The following is a 16,334-nucleotide window of genomic DNA, read 5'->3' as shown; positions in this document are numbered from 1 at the left end:
TAAATTTTGGATTGCCAAAAAGTTTCCGAAATCGATCGTGGATTGCACTCCTCATTATTTTGGGGGCTTAAAAATGATGTTTTGGTTGGTCTCTGAAAAAATGATTTGTCAAAGTCGAGTTTTAAAAGGCAACTTGCATACAAGTTTGACTAGTGACAATGAAATTTTGGTTTGCCAAAAAGTTTCCGAAATCGATTTTGGATTTCACTTTTCATTATTTTGGGGGCTCAAAAATGATGTTTTGGTTGGTCTCTGAAAAAATGATTTGTCAAAGTCAAGTTTTAAAAGGCAACTTGCATACAAGTTTGACTAGTGACAATGAAATTTTGGTTTGCCAAAAAGTTTCCGAAATCGATTTTGGATTTCACTTTTCATTATTTTGGGGGCTCAAAAATGATGTTTTGGTTGGTCTCTGAAAAAATGATTTGTCAAAGTCGAGTTTTAAAAGGCAACTTGCATACAAGTTTGACTAGTGACAATGAAATTTTGGTTTGCCAAAAAGTTTCCGAAATCGATCGTGGATTGCACTCCTCATTATTTTGGGGGCTTAAAAATGATGTTTTGGTTGGTCTCTGAAAAAATGATTTGTCAAAGTCGAGTTTTAAAAGGCAACTTGCATACAAGTTTGACTAGTGACAATGAAATTTTGGTTTGCCAAAAAGTTTCCGAAATCGATTTTGGATTTCACTTTTCATTATTTTGGGGGCTCAAAAATGATGTTTTGGTTGGTCTCTGAAAAAATGATTTGTCAAAGTCGAGTTTTAAAAGGCAACTTGCATACAAGTTTGACTAGTGACAATGAAATTTTGGTTTGCCAAAAAGTTTCCGAAATCGATTTTGGATTTCACTTTTCATTATTTTGGGGGCTCAAAAATGATGTTTTGGTTGGTCTCTGAAAAAATGATTTGTCAAAGTCGAGTTTTAAAAGGCAACTTGCATACAAGTTTGACTAGTGACAATGAAATTTTGGTTTGCCAAAAAGTTTCCGAAATCGATTTTGGATTTCACTTTTCATTATTTTGGGGGCTCAAAAATGATGTTTTGGTTGGTCTTTGAAAAAATGATTTGTCAAAGTCGAGTTTTAAAAGGCGACTTGCATACGAGTTTGACTAGTGACAATGAAATTTTGGTTTGCCAAAAAGTTTCCGAAATCGATCGTGGATTGCACTCCTCATTATTTTGGGGGCTTAAAAATGATGTTTAGGTGGGTCTCTGAAAAAATGATTTGTCAAAGTCGAGTTTTAAAAGACAACTTGCATCCAAGTTTGACTAGTGACAATGAAATTTTGGATTGCCAAAAAGTTTCCGAAATCGATTTTGGATTTCAGTTTTCATTATTTTGGGGGCTTAAAATGATGTTTAGGTGGGTCTCTGAAAAAATGATTTGTCAAAGTCGAGTTTTAAAAGACAACTTGCATCCAAGTTTGACTAGTGACAATGAAATTTTGGTTTGCCAAAAAGTTTCCGAAATCGATTTTGGATTTCAGTTTTCATTATTTTGGGGGCTTAAAATGATGTTTAGGTGGGTCTCTGGAAAAATGATTTGTCAAAGTCGAGTTTTAAAAGGCAGCTTGCATACAAGTTTGACTAGTGACAATGAAATTTTGGTTTGCCAAAAAGTTTCCGAAATCGATTTTGGATTTTACTTTTCATTATTTTGGGGGCTTAAAATGATGTTTAGGTGGGTCTCTGAAAAAATGATTTGTCAAAGTCGAGTTTTAGAAGGCAACTTGCATACAAGTTTGACTAGTGACAATGAAATTTTGGTTTGCCAAAAAGTTTCCGAAAACGATTTTGGATCGAACTTTTCATTATTTTGGGGGCTTAAAATGATGTTTAGGTGGGTCTCTGAAAAAAAAAGGTTTGTCAAAGTCGAGTTTTAACAGGCAACTTGCATACAAGTTTGACTAGTGACAATGAAATTTTGGTTTGCCAAAAAGTTTCCGAAATCGATTTTGGATTTCACTTTTCATTATTTTGGGGGCTCAAAAATGATGTTTTGGTTGGTCTCTGAAAAAATGATTTGTCAAAGTCGAGTTTTAAAAGGCAACTTGCATACAAGTTTGACTAGTGACAATGAAATTTTGGTTTGCCAAAAAGTTTCCGAAATCGATTTTGGATTTCACTTTTCATTATTTTGGGGGCTCAAAAATGATGTTTTGGTTGGTCTCTGAAAAAATGATTTGTCAAAGTCGAGTTTTAAAAGGCAACTTGCATACAAGTTTGACTAGTGACAATGAAATTTTGGTTTGCCAAAAAGTTTCCGAAATCGATTTTGGATTTCACTTTTCATTATTTTGGGGGCTCAAAAATGATGTTTTGGTTGGTCTTTGAAAAAATGATTTGTCAAAGTCGAGTTTTAAAAGGCGACTTGCATACGAGTTTGACTAGTGACAATGAAATTTTGGTTTGCCAAAAAGTTTCCGAAATCGATCGTGGATTGCACTCCTCATTATTTTGGGGGCTTAAAAATGATGTTTAGGTGGGTCTCTGAAAAAATGATTTGTCAAAGTCGAGTTTTAAAAGACAACTTGCATCCAAGTTTGACTAGTGACAATGAAATTTTGGATTGCCAAAAAGTTTCCGAAATCGATTTTGGATTTCAGTTTTCATTATTTTGGGGGCTTAAAATGATGTTTAGGTGGGTCTCTGAAAAAATGATTTGTCAAAGTCGAGTTTTAAAAGACAACTTGCATCCAAGTTTGACTAGTGACAATGAAATTTTGGATTGCCAAAAAGTTTCCGAAATCGATTTTGGATTTCAGTTTTCATTATTTTGGGGGCTTAAAATGATGTTTAGGTGGGTCTCTGGAAAAATGATTTGTCAAAGTCGAGTTTTAAAAGGCAGCTTGCATACAAGTTTGACTAGTGACAATGAAATTTTGGTTTGCCAAAAAGTTTCCGAAATCGATTTTGGATTTTACTTTTCATTATTTTGGGGGCTTAAAATGATGTTTAGGTGGGTCTCTGAAAAAATGATTTGTCAAAGTCGAGTTTTAGAAGGCAACTTGCATACAAGTTTGACTAGTGACAATGAAATTTTGGTTTGCCAAAAAGTTTCCGAAATCGATTTTGGATTTCACTTTTCATTATTTTGGGGGCTCAAAAATGATGTTTTGGTTGGTCTTTGAAAAAATGATTTGTCAAAGTCGAGTTTTAAAAGGCGACTTGCATACGAGTTTGACTAGTGACAATGAAATTTTGGTTTGCCAAAAAGTTTCCGAAATCGATCGTGGATTGCACTCCTCATTATTTTGGGGGCTTAAAATGATGTTTAGGTGGGTCTCTGAAAAAATGATTTGTCAAAGTCGAGTTTTAAAAGACAACTTGCATCCAAGTTTGACTAGTGACAATGAAATTTTGGATTGCCAAAAAGTTTCCGAAATCGATTTTGGATTTCACTTTTCATTATTTTGGGGGCTTAAAATGATGTTTAGGTGGGTCTCTGAAAAAATGATTTGTCAAAGTCGAGTTTTAAAAGACAACTTGCATCCAAGTTTGACTAGTGACAATGAAATTTTGGATTGCCAAAAAGTTTCCGAAATCGATTTTGGATTTCAGTTTTCATCATTTTGGGGGCTTAAAATGATGTTTAGGTGGGTCTCTGAAAAAATGATTTGTCAAAGTCGAGTTTTAAAAGGCAGCTTGCATACAAGTTTGACTAGTGACAATGAAATTTTGGTTTGCCAAAAAGTTTCCGAAATCGATTTTGGATTTCACTTTTAATTATTTTGGGGGCACAAAAATGATGTTTTGGTTGGTCTCTGAAAAAATGATTTGTCAAAGTCGAGTTTTAGAAGGCAACTTGCATACAAGTTTGACTAGTGACAATGAAATTTTGGTTTGCCAAAAAGTTTCCGAAAACGATTTTGGATCGAACTTTTCATTATTTTGGGGGCTTAAAATGATGTTTAGGTGGGTCTCTGAAAAAAAAAAGGTTTGTCAAAGTCGAGTTTTAACAGGCAACTTGCATACAAGTTTGACTAGTGACAATGAAATTTTGGTTTGCCAAAAAGTTTCCGAAATCGATTTTGGATTTCACTTTTCATTATTTTGGGGGCTTAAAATGATGTTTAGGTGGGTCTCTGAAAAAATGATTTGTCAAAGTCGAGTTTTAAAAGACAACTTGCATCCAAGTTTGACTAGTGACAATGAAATTTTGGATTGCCAAAAAGTTTCCGAAATCGATTTTGGATTTCACTTTTCATTATTTTGGGGGCTTAAAATGATGTTTAGGTGGGTCTCTGAAAAAATGATTTGTCAAAGTCGAGTTTTAAAAGGCAACTTGCATCCAAGTTTGACTAGTGACAATGAAATTTTGGATTGCCAAAAAGTTTCCGAAATCGATTTTGGATTTCAGTTTTCATTATTTTGGGGGCTTAAAATGATGTTTAGGTGGGTCTCTGAAAAAATGATTTGTCAAAGTCGAGTTTTAAAAGGCAGCTTGCATACAAGTTTGACTAGTGACAATGAAATTTTGGTTTGCCAAAAAGTTTCCGAAATCGATTTTGGATTTCACTTTTCATTATTTTGGGGGCTCAAAAATGATGTTTTGGTTGGTCTCTGAAAAAATGATTTGTCAAAGTCGAGTTTTAGAAGGCAACTTGCATACAAGTTTGACTAGTGACAATGAAATTTTGGTTTGCCAAAAAGTTTCCGAAAACGATTTTGGATCGAACTTTTCATTATTTTGGGGGCTTAAAAATGATGGTTTGGTTGGTCTCTGAAAAAATGATTTGTCAAAGTCGAGTTTTAACAGGCAACTTGCATACAAGTTTGACTAGTGACAATGAAATTTTGGTTTGCCAAAAAGTTTCCGAAATCGATTTTGGATTTCACTTTTCATTATTTTGGGGGCTCAAAAATGATGTTTAGGTGGGTCTCTGAAAAAATGATGTGTCAAAGTCGAGTTTTAAAAGACAACTTGCATACAAGTTTGACTAGTGACAATGAAATTTTGGTTTGCCAAAAAGTTTCCGAAATCGATCTTGGATTGCATTTTTCATTATTTTGGGGGCTCAAAAATGATGTTTTGGTTGGTCTCTGAAAAAATGATTTGTCAAAGTCGAGTTTTAAAAGGCAACTTGCATACAAGTTTGACTAGTGACAATCAAATTTTGGTTTGCCAAAAAGTTTCCGAAATCGATTTTGGATCGAACTTTTCATTATTTTGGGGGCTTAAAAATTATGGTTTGGCTGGTCTCTGAAAAAATGATTTGTCAAAGTCGAGTTTTAAAAGGCAACTTGCATACAAGTTTGACTAGTGACAATGAAATTTTGGTTTGCCAAAAAGTTTCCGAAATCGATTTTGGATTTCACTTTTCATTATTTTGGGGGCTTTAAAATGATGTTTAGGTGGGTCTCTGAAAAAAAAGGTTTGTCAAAGTCGAGTTTTAAAAGGCAACTTGCATACAAGTTTGACTAGTGACAATGAAATTTTGGTTTGCCAAAAAGTTTCCGAAATCGATTTTAAATTTCACTTTTCATTATTTTGGGGGCTTTAAAATGATGTTTAGGTGGATCTCTGAAAAAATGATTTGTCAAAGTCGAGTTTTAAAAGACAACTTGCATACAAGTTTGACTAGTGACAATGAAATTTTGGTTTGCCAAAAAGTTTCCGAAATCGATTTTGGATCGAACTTTTCATTATTTTGGGGGCTTTAAAATGATGTTTAGGTGGGTCTCTGAAAAAATGATTTGTCAAAGTCGAGTTTTAAAAGACAACTTGCATCCAAGTTTGACTAGTGACAATGAAATTTTGGATTGCCAAAAAGTTTCCGAAATCGATTTTGGATTTCAGTTTTCATTATTTTGGGGGCTTAAAATGATGTTTAGGTGGGTCTCTGAAAAAATGATTTGTCAAAGTCGAGTTTTAAAAGGCAACTTGCATACAAGTTTGACTAGTGACAATGAAATTTTGGTTTGCCAAAAAGTTTCCGAAATCGATTTTGGATCGAACTTTTCATTATTTTGGGGGCTTTAAAATGATGTTTAGGTGGGTCTCTGAAAAAATGATTTGTCAAAGTCGAGTTTTAAAAGACAACTTGCATCCAAGTTTGACTAGTGACAATGAAATTTTGGATTGCCAAAAAGTTTCCGAAATCGATTTTGGATTTCAGTTTTCATTATTTTGGGGGCTTAAAATGATGTTTAGGTGGGTCTCTGAAAAAATGATTTGTCAAAGTCGAGTTTTAAAAGGCAACTTGCATACAAGTTTGACTAGTGACAATGAAATTTTGGTTTGCCAAAAAGTTTCCGAAATCGATTTTGGATTTCACTTTTCATTATTTTGGGGGCTTTAAAATGATGTTTAGGTGGGTCTCTGAAAAAATGATTTGTCAAAGTCGAGTTTTAAAAGACAACTTGCAGCCAAGTTTGACTAGTGACAATGAAATTTTGGATTGCCAAAAAGTTTCCGAAATCGATTTTGGATTTCAGTTTTCATTATTTTGGGGGCTTAAAATGATGTTTAGGTGGGTCTCTGAAAAAATGATTTGTCAAAGTCGAGTTTTAAAAGGCAACTTGCATCCAAGTTTGACTAGTGACAATGAAATTTTGGTTTGCCAAAAAGTTTCCGAAATCGATTTTGGAATTCACTTTTCATTATTTTGGGGGCTCAAAAATGATGTTTTGGTTGGTCTCTGAAAAAATGATTTGTCAAAGTCGAGTTTTAAAAGGCAACTTGCATACAAGTTTGACTAGTGACAATCAAATTTTGGTTTGCCAAAAAGTTTCCGAAATCGATTTTGGATCGAACTTTTCATTATTTTGGGGGCTTAAAAATTATGGTTTGGCTGGTCTCTGAAAAAATGATTTGTCAAAGTCGAGTTTTAAAAGGCAACTTGCATACAAGTTTGACTAGTGAAAATGAAATTTTGGTTTGCCAAAAAGTTTCCGAAATCGATTTTGGATTTCACTTTTCATTATTTTGGGGGCTTTAAAATGATGTTTAGGTGGGTCTCTGAAAAAAAAGGTTTGTCAAAGTCGAATTTTAAAAGGCAACTTGCATACAAGTTTGACAAGTGACAATGAAATTTTGGTTTGCCAAAAAGTTTCCGAAATCGATTTTGGATTTCAGTTTTCATTATTTTGGGGGCTTAAAATGATGTTTAGGTGGGTCTCTGAAAAAATGATTTGTCAAAGTCGAGTTTTAAAAGGCAGCTTGCATACAAGTTTGACTAGTGACAATGAAATTTTGGTTTGCCAAAAAGTTTCCGAAATCGATTTTGGATTTCACTTTTCATTATTTTGGGGGCTTAAAATGATGTTTAGGTGGGTCTCTGAAAAAATGATTTGTCAAAGTCGAGTTTTAAAAGACAACTTGCATCCAAGTTTGACTAGTGACAATGAAATTTTGGATTGCCAAAAAGTTTCCGAAATCGATTTTGGATTTCACTTTTCATTATTTTGGGGGCTTAAAATGATGTTTAGGTGGGTCTCTGAAAAAATGATTTGTCAAAGTCGAGTTTTAAAAGACAACTTGCATCCAAGTTTGACTAGTGACAATGAAATTTTGGATTGCCAAAAAGTTTCCGAAATCGATTTTGGATTTCAGTTTTCATTATTTTGGGGGCTTAAAATGATGTTTAGGTGGGTCTCTGAAAAAATGATTTGTCAAAGTCGAGTTTTAAAAGGCAGCTTGCATACAAGTTTGACTAGTGACAATGAAATTTTGGTTTGCCAAAAAGTTTCCGAAATCGATTTTGGATTTCACTTTTCATTATTTTGGGGGCACAAAAATGATGTTTTGGTTGGTCTCTGAAAAAATGATTTGTCAAAGTCGAGTTTTAGAAGGCAACTTGCATACAAGTTTGACTAGTGACAATGAAATTTTGGTTTGCCAAAAAGTTTCCGAAAACGATTTTGGATCGAACTTTTCATTATTTTGGGGGCTTAAAATGATGTTTAGGTGGGTCTCTGAAAAAAAAAAGGTTTGTCAAAGTCGAGTTTTAACAGGCAACTTGCATATAAGTTTGACTAGTGACAATGAAATTTTGGTTTGCCAAAAAGTTTCCGAAATCGATTTTGGATTTCACTTTTCATTATTTTGGGGGCTTAAAATGATGTTTAGGTGGGTCTCTGAAAAAATGATTTGTCAAAGTCGAGTTTTAAAAGACAACTTGCATTCAAGTTTGACTAGTGACAATGAAATTTTTAATTGCCAAAAAGTTTCCGAAATCGATTTTTGATTTTAGTTTTCATTATTTTGGGGGCTTAAAATGATGTTTAGGTGGGTCTCTGAAAAAATGATTTGTCAAAGTCGAGTTTTAAAAGGCAGCTTGCATACAAGTTTGACTAGTGACAATGAAATTTTGGTTTGCCAAAAAGTTTCCGAAATCGATTTTGGATTTCACTTTTCATTATTTTGGGGGCTCAAAAATGATGTTTTGGTTGGTCTCTGAAAAAATGATTTGTCAAAGTCGAGTTTTAGAAGGCAACTTGCATAGAAGTTTGACTAGTGACAATGAAATTTTGGTTTGCCAAAAAGTTTCCGAAAACGATTTTGGATCGAACTTTTCATTATTTTGGGGGCTTAAAAATGATGGTTTGGTTGGTCTCTGAAAAAATGATTTGTCAAAGTCGAGTTTTAACAGGCAACTTGCATACAAGTTTGACTAGTGACAATGAAATTTTGGTTTGCCAAAAAGTTTCCGAAATCGATTTTGGATTTCACTTTTCATTATTTTGGGGGCTCAAAAATGATGTTTAGGTGGGTCTCTGAAAAAATGATTTGTCAAAGTCGAGTTTTAACAGACAACTTGCATACAAGTTTGACTAGTGACAATGAAATTTTGGTTTGCCAAAAAGTTTCCGAAATCGATCTTGGATTGCATTTTTCATTATTTTGGGGGCTCAAAAATGATGTTTTGGTTGGTCTCTGAAAAAATGATTTGTCAAAGTCGAGTTTTAAAAGGCAACTTGCATACAAGTTTGACTAGTGACAATCAAATTTTGGTTTGCCAAAAAGTTTCCGAAATCGATTTTGGATCGAACTTTTCATTATTTTGGGGGCTTAAAAATTATGGTTTGGCTGGTCTCTGAAAAAATGATTTGTCAAAGTCGAGTTTTAAAAGGCAACTTGCATACAAGTTTGACTAGTGACAATGAAATTTTGGTTTGCCAAAAAGTTTCCGAAATCGATTTTGGATTTCACTTTTCATTATTTTGGGGGCTTTAAAATGATGTTTAGGTGGGTCTCTGAAAAAAAAGGTTTGTCAAAGTCGAGTTTTAAAAGGCAACTTGCATACAAGTTTGACTAGTGACAATGAAATTTTGGTTTGCCAAAAAGTTTCCGAAATCGATTTTAAATTTCACTTTTCATTATTTTGGGGGCTTTAAAATGATGTTTAGGTGGATCTCTGAAAAAATGATTTGTCAAAGTCGAGTTTTAAAAGACAACTTGCATACAAGTTTGACTAGTGACAATGAAATTTTGGTTTGCCAAAAAGTTTCCGAAATCGATTTTGGATTTCACTTTTCATTATTTTGGGGGCTTTAAAATGATGTTTAGGTGGGTCTCTGAAAAAATGATTTGTCAAAGTCGAGTTTTAAAAGACAACTTGCATCCAAGTTTGACTAGTGACAATGAAATTTTGGATTGCCAAAAAGTTTCCGAAATCGATTTTGGATTTCAGTTTTCATTATTTTGGGGGCTTAAAATGATGTTTAGGTGGGTCTCTGAAAAAATGATTTGTCAAAGTCGAGTTTTAAAAGGCAACTTGCATACAAGTTTGACTAGTGACAATGAAATTTTGGTTTGCCAAAAAGTTTCCGAAATCGATTTTGGATTTCACTTTTCATTATTTTGGGGGCTTTAAAATGATGTTTAGGTGGGTCTCTGAAAAAATGATTTGTCAAAGTCGAGTTTTAAAAGACAACTTGCAGCCAAGTTTGACTAGTGACAATGAAATTTTGGATTGCCAAAAAGTTTCCGAAATCGATTTTGGATTTCAGTTTTCATTATTTTGGGGGCTTAAAATGATGTTTAGGTGGGTCTCTGAAAAAATGATTTGTCAAAGTCGAGTTTTAAAAGGCAACTTGCATCCAAGTTTGACTAGTGACAATGAAATTTTGGTTTGCCAAAAAGTTTCCGAAATCGATTTTGGAATTCACTTTTCATTATTTTGGGGGCTCAAAAATGATGTTTTGGTTGGTCTCTGAAAAAATGATTTGTCAAAGTCGAGTTTTAAAAGGCAACTTGCATACAAGTTTGACTAGTGACAATCAAATTTTGGTTTGCCAAAAAGTTTCCGAAATCGATTTTGGATCGAACTTTTCATTATTTTGGGGGCTTAAAAATGATGGTTTGGCTGGTCTCTGAAAAAATGATTTGTCAAAGTCGAGTTTTAAAAGGCAACTTGCATACAAGTTTGACTAGTGACAATGAAATTTTGGTTTGCCAAAAAGTTTCCGAAATCGATTTTGGATTTCACTTTTCATTATTTTGGGGGCTTTAAAATGATGTTTAGGTGGGTCTCTGAAAAAAAAAGGTTTGTCAAAGTCAAGTTTTAAAAGGCAACTTGCATACAAGTTTGACTAGTGACAATGAAATTTTGGTTTGCCAAAAAGTTTCCGAAATCGATTTTGGATTTCACTTTTCATTATTTTGGGGGCTTAAAAATGATGGTTTGGTTGGTCTCTGAAAAAATGATTTGTCAAAGTCGAGTTTTAAAAGGCAACTTGCATACAAGTTTGACTAGTGACAATGAAATTTTGGTTTGCCAAAAAGTTTCCGAAATCGATTTTGGATTTCACTTTTCATTATTTTGGGGGCTTAAAAATGATGTTTAGGTGGGTCTCTGAAAAAAAAGATTTGTCAAAGTCGAGTTTCAAAATGCAACTTGCATACAAGTTTGACTAGTGACAATGAAATTTTGGTTTGCCAAAAAGTTTCCGAAATCGATTTTGGATTTCACTTTTCATTATTTTGGGGGCTTAAAATGATGTTTAGGTGGGTCTCTGAAAAAATGATTTGTCAAAGTCGAGTTTTAAAAGACAACTTGCATACAAGTTTGACTAGTGACAATGAAATTTTGGTTTGCCAAAAAGTTTCCGAAATCGATTTTGGATTTCACTTTTCATTATTTTGGGGGCTCAAAAATGATGGTTTGGTTGGTCTCTGAAAAAATGATTTGTCAAAGTCGAGTTTTAAAAGGCAACTTGCATACAAGTTTGACTAGTGACAATCAAATTTTGGTTTGCCAAAAAGTTTCCGAAATCGATTTTGGATTTCACTTTTCATTATTTTGGGGGCTTAAACATGATGGTTTGGCTGGTCTCTGAAAAAATGATTTGTCAAAGTCGAGTTTTAAAAGGCAACTTGCATACAAGTTTGACTAGTGACAATGAAATTTTGGTTTGCCAAAAAGTTTCCGAAATCGATCTTGGATTGCATTTTTCATTATTTTGGGGGCTCAAAAATGATGTTTTGGTTGGTCTCTGAAAAAATGATTTGTCAAAGTCGAGTTTTAACAGGCAACTTGCATCCAAGTTTGACTAGTGACAATGAAATTTTGGATTGCCAAAAAGTTTCCGAAATCGGTTTTGGATCGAACTTTTCATTATTTTGGGGGCTTAAAAATGATGGTTTGGTTGGTCTCTGAAAAAATGATTTGTCAAAGTCGAGTTGTAAAAGGCAACTTGCATACAAGTTTGACTAGTGACAATGAAATTTTGGTTTGCCAAAAAGTTTCCGAAATCGATTTTGGATTTCACTTTTCATTATTTTGGGGGCTTTAAAATGATGTTTAGGTGGGTCTCTGAAAAAATGATTTGTCAAAGTCGAGTTTTAAAAGGCAACTTGCATACAAGTTTGACTAGTGACAATGAAATTTTGGTTTGCCAAAAAGTTTCCGAAATCGATTTTAAATTTCACTTTTCATTATTTTGGGGGCTTAAAAATGATGGTTTGGTTGGTCTCTGAAAAAATGATTTGTCAAAGTCGAGTTTTAAAAGGCAACTTGCATACAAGTTTGACTAGTGACAATGAAATTTTGGTTTGCCAAAAAGTTTCCGAAATCGATTTTGGATTTCACTTTTCATTATTTTGGGGGCTTAAAAATGATGTTTAGGTGGGTCTCTGAAAAAAATGATTTGTCAAAGTCGAGTTTTAAAAGGCAACTTGCATACAAGTTTGACTAGTGACTATGAAATTTTGGTTTGCCAAAAAGTTTCCGAAATCGATTTTGGATTTCAGTTTTCATTATTTTGGGGGCTTAAAATGATGTTTAGGTGGGTTTCTGAAAAAATGATTTGTCAAAGTCGAGTTTTAAAAGGCAACTTGCATCCAAGTTTGACTAGTGACAATGAAATTTTGGTTTGCCAAAAAGTTTCCGAAATCGATTTTGGAATTCACTTTTCATTATTTTGGGGGCTCAAAAATGATGTTTTGGTTGGTCTCTGAAAAAATGATTTGTCAAAGTCGAGTTTTAGAAGGCAACTTGCATACAAGTTTGACTAGTGACAATGAAATTTTGGTTTGCCAAAAAGTTTCCGAAATCGATTTTGGATTTCACTTTTCATTATTTTGGGGGCTTAAAATGATGTTTAGGTGGGTCTCTGAAAAAAAAAAGGTTTGTCAAAGTCGAGTTTTAAAAGGCAACTTGCATACAAGTTTGACTAGTGACAATGAAATTTTGGTTTGCCAAAAAGTTTCCGAAATCGATTTTGGATTTCACTTTTCATTATTTTGGGGGCTCAAAAATGATGTTTTGGTTGGTCTCTGAAAAAATGATTTGTCAAAGTCGAGTTTTAAAAGGCAACTTGCATACAAGTTTGACTAGTGACAATGAAATTTTGGTTTGCCAAAAAGTTTCCGAAATCGATTTTGGATTTCACTTTTCATTATTTTGGGGGCTTTAAAATGATGTTTAGGTGGGTCTCTGAAAAAAAAAAGGTTTGTCAAAGTCGAGTTTTAAAAGGCAACTTGCATACAAGTTTGACTAGTGACAATGAAATTTTGGTTTGCCAAAAAGTTTCCGAAAACGATTTTGGATCGAACTTTTCATTATTTTGGGGGCTTAAAAATGATGGTTTGGTTGGTCTCTGAAAAAATGATTTGTCAAAGTCGAGTTTTAACAGGCAACTTGCATACAAGTTTGACTAGTGACAATGAAATTTTGGTTTGCCAAAAAGTTTCCGAAATCGATTTTGGATTTCACTTTTCATTATTTTGGGGGCTTTAAAATGATGTTTAGGTGGGTCTCTGAAAAAAAAAAGGTTTGTCAAAGTCGAGTTTTAAAAGGCAACTTGCATACAAGTTTGACTAGTGACAATGAAATTTTGGTTTGCCAAAAAGTTTCCGAAATCGATTTTGGATTTCACTTTTCATTATTTTGGGGGCTCAAAAATGATGTTTTGGTTGGTCTCTGAAAAAATGATTTGTCAAAGTCGAGTTTTAAAAGGCAACTTGCATACAAGTTTGACTAGTGACAATGAAATTTTGGTTTGCCAAAAAGTTTCCGAAATCGATTTTTGAATTCACTTTTCATTATTTTGGGGGCTCAAAAATGATGTTTTGGTTGGTCTCTGAAAAAATGATTTGTCAAAGTCGAGTTTTAGAAGGCAATTTGCATACAAGTTTGACTAGTGACAATGAAATTTTGGTTTGCCAAAAAGTTTCCGAAAACGATTTTGGATCGAACTTTTCATTATTTTGGGGGCTTAAAAATGATGGTTTGGTTGGTCTCTGAAAAAATGATTTGTCAAAGTCGAGTTTTAACAGGCAACTTGCATACAAGTTTGACTAGTGACAATGAAATTTTGGTTTGCCAAAAAGTTTCCGAAATCGATTTTGGATTTCACTTTTCATTATTTTGGGGGCTCAAAAATGATGTTTTGGTTGGTCTCTGAAAAAATGATTTGTCAAAGTCGAGTTTTAAAAGGCAACTTGCATACAAGTTTGACTAGTGACAATGAAATTTTGGTTTGCCAAAAAGTTTCCGAAATCGATCTTGGATTTCACTTTTCATTATTTTGGGGGCTTAAAATGATGTTTTGGTTGGTCTCTGAAAAAATGATTTGTCAAAGTCGAGTTTTAGAAGGCAATTTGCATACAAGTTTGACTAGTGACAATGAAATTTTGGTTTGCCAAAAAGTTTCCGAAATCGATTTTGGATCGAACTTTTCATTATTTTGGGGGCTTAAAAATGATGGTTTGGTTGGTCTCTGAAAAAATGGTTTGTCAAAGTCGAGTTTTAAAAGGCAACTTGCATACAAGTTTGACTAGTGACAATGAAATTTTGGTTTGCCAAAAAGTTTCCGAAATCGATTTTGGATTTCACTTTTCATTATTTTGGGGGCTCAAAAATGATGTTTTGGTTGGTCTCTGAAAAAATGATTTGTCAAAGTCGAGTTTTAAAAGGCAACTTGCATACAAGTTTGACTAGTGACAATGAAATTTTGGATTGCCAAAAAGTTTCCGAAATCGATTTTGGATTTCAGTTTTCATTATTTTGGGGGCTTAAAATGATGTTTAGGTGGGTCTCTGAAAAAATGATTTGTCAAAATCGAGTTTTAAAAGGCAACTTGCATCCATGTTTGACTAGTGACAATGAAATTTTGGTTTGCCAAAAAGTTTCCGAAATCGATTTTTGAATTCACTTTTCATTATTTTGGGGGCTCAAAAATGATGTTTTGGTTGGTCTCTGAAAAAATGATTTGTCAAAGTCGAGTTTTAGAAGGCAATTTGCATACAAGTTTGACTAGTGACAATGAAATTTTGGTTTGCCAAAAAGTTTCCGAAAACGATTTTGGATCGAACTTTTCATTATTTTGGGGGCTTAAAAATGATGTTTTGGTTGGTCTCTGAAAAAATGATTTGTCAAAGTCGAGTTTTAACAGGCAACTTGCATACAAGTTTGACTAGTGACAATGAAATTTTGGTTTGCCAAAAAGTTTCCGAAATCGATTTTGGATTTCACTTTTCATTATTTTGGGGGCTCAAAAATGATGTTTTGGTTGGTCTCTGAAAAAATGATTTGTCAAAGTCGAGTTTTAAAAGGCAACTTGCATACAAGTTTGACTAGTGACAATGAAATTTTGGTTTGCCAAAAAGTTTCCGAAATCGATCTTGGATTTCACTTTTCATTATTTTGGGGGCTTAAAATGATGTTTTGGTTGGTCTCTGAAAAAATGATTTGTCAAAGTCGAGTTTTAGAAGGCAATTTGCATACAAGTTTGACTAGTGACAATGAAATTTTGGTTTGCCAAAAAGTTTCCGAAAACGATTTTGGATCGAACTTTTCATTATTTTGGGGGCTTAAAAATGATGGTTTGGTTGGTCTCTGAAAAAAAGGTTTGTCAAAGTCGAGTTTTAAAAGGCAACTTGCATACAAGTTTGACTAGTGACAATGAAATTTTGGTTTGCCAAAAAGTTTCCGAAATCGATTTTGGATTTCACTTTTCATTATTTTGGGGGCTCAAAAATGATGTTTTGGTTGGTCTCTGAAAAAATGATTTGTCAAAGTCGAGTTTTAAAAGGCAACTTGCATACAAGTTTGACTAGTGACAATGAAATTTTGGATTGCCAAAAAGTTTCCGAAATCGATTTTGGATTTCAGTTTTCATTATTTTGGGGGCTTAAAATGATGTTTAGGTGGGTCTCTGAAAAAATGATTTGTCAAAATCGAGTTTTAAAAGGCAACTTGCATCCAAGTTTGACTAGTGACAATGAAATTTTGGTTTGCCAAAAAGTTTCCGAAATCGATTTTTGAATTCACTTTTCATTATTTTGGGGGCTCAAAAATGATGTTTTGGTTGGTCTCTGAAAAAATGATTTGTCAAAGTCGAGTTTTAGAAGGCAATTTGCATACAAGTTTGACTAGTGACAATGAAATTTTGGTTTGCCAAAAAGTTTCCGAAAACGATTTTGGATCGAACTTTTCATTATTTTGGGGGCTTAAAAATGATGGTTTGGTTGGTCTCTGAAAAAATGATTTGTCAAAGTCGAGTTTTAACAGGCAACTTGCATACAAGTTTGACTAGTGACAATGAAATTTTGGTTTGCCAAAAAGTTTCCGAAAACGATTTTGGATTTCACTTTTCATTATTTTGGGGGCTCAAAAATGATGTTTTGGTTGGTCTCTGAAAAAATGATTTGTCAAAGTCGAGTCTTAGAAGGCAATTTGCATACAAGTTTGACTAGTGACAATGAAATTTTGGATTGCCAAAAAGTTTCCGAAATCGATTTTGGATTTCACTTTTCATTATTTTGGGGGCTTAAAAATGATGTTTAGGTGGGTCTCTGAAAAAAAAGATTTGTCAAAGTCGAGTTTCAAAATGCAACTTGCATACAAGTTTGACTAGTGACAATGAAATTTTGGTTTGCCAAAAAG

Source organism: Anopheles marshallii (genome assembly GCF_943734725.1).
Source record: "Anopheles marshallii chromosome X unlocalized genomic scaffold, idAnoMarsDA_429_01 X_unloc_16, whole genome shotgun sequence".
Classification (NCBI taxonomy): Eukaryota; Metazoa; Arthropoda; class Insecta; order Diptera; family Culicidae; genus Anopheles; species Anopheles marshallii.
The sequence above is the reverse complement of the archived record's forward strand: the minus strand, read 5'-3'. Positions refer to the sequence as shown.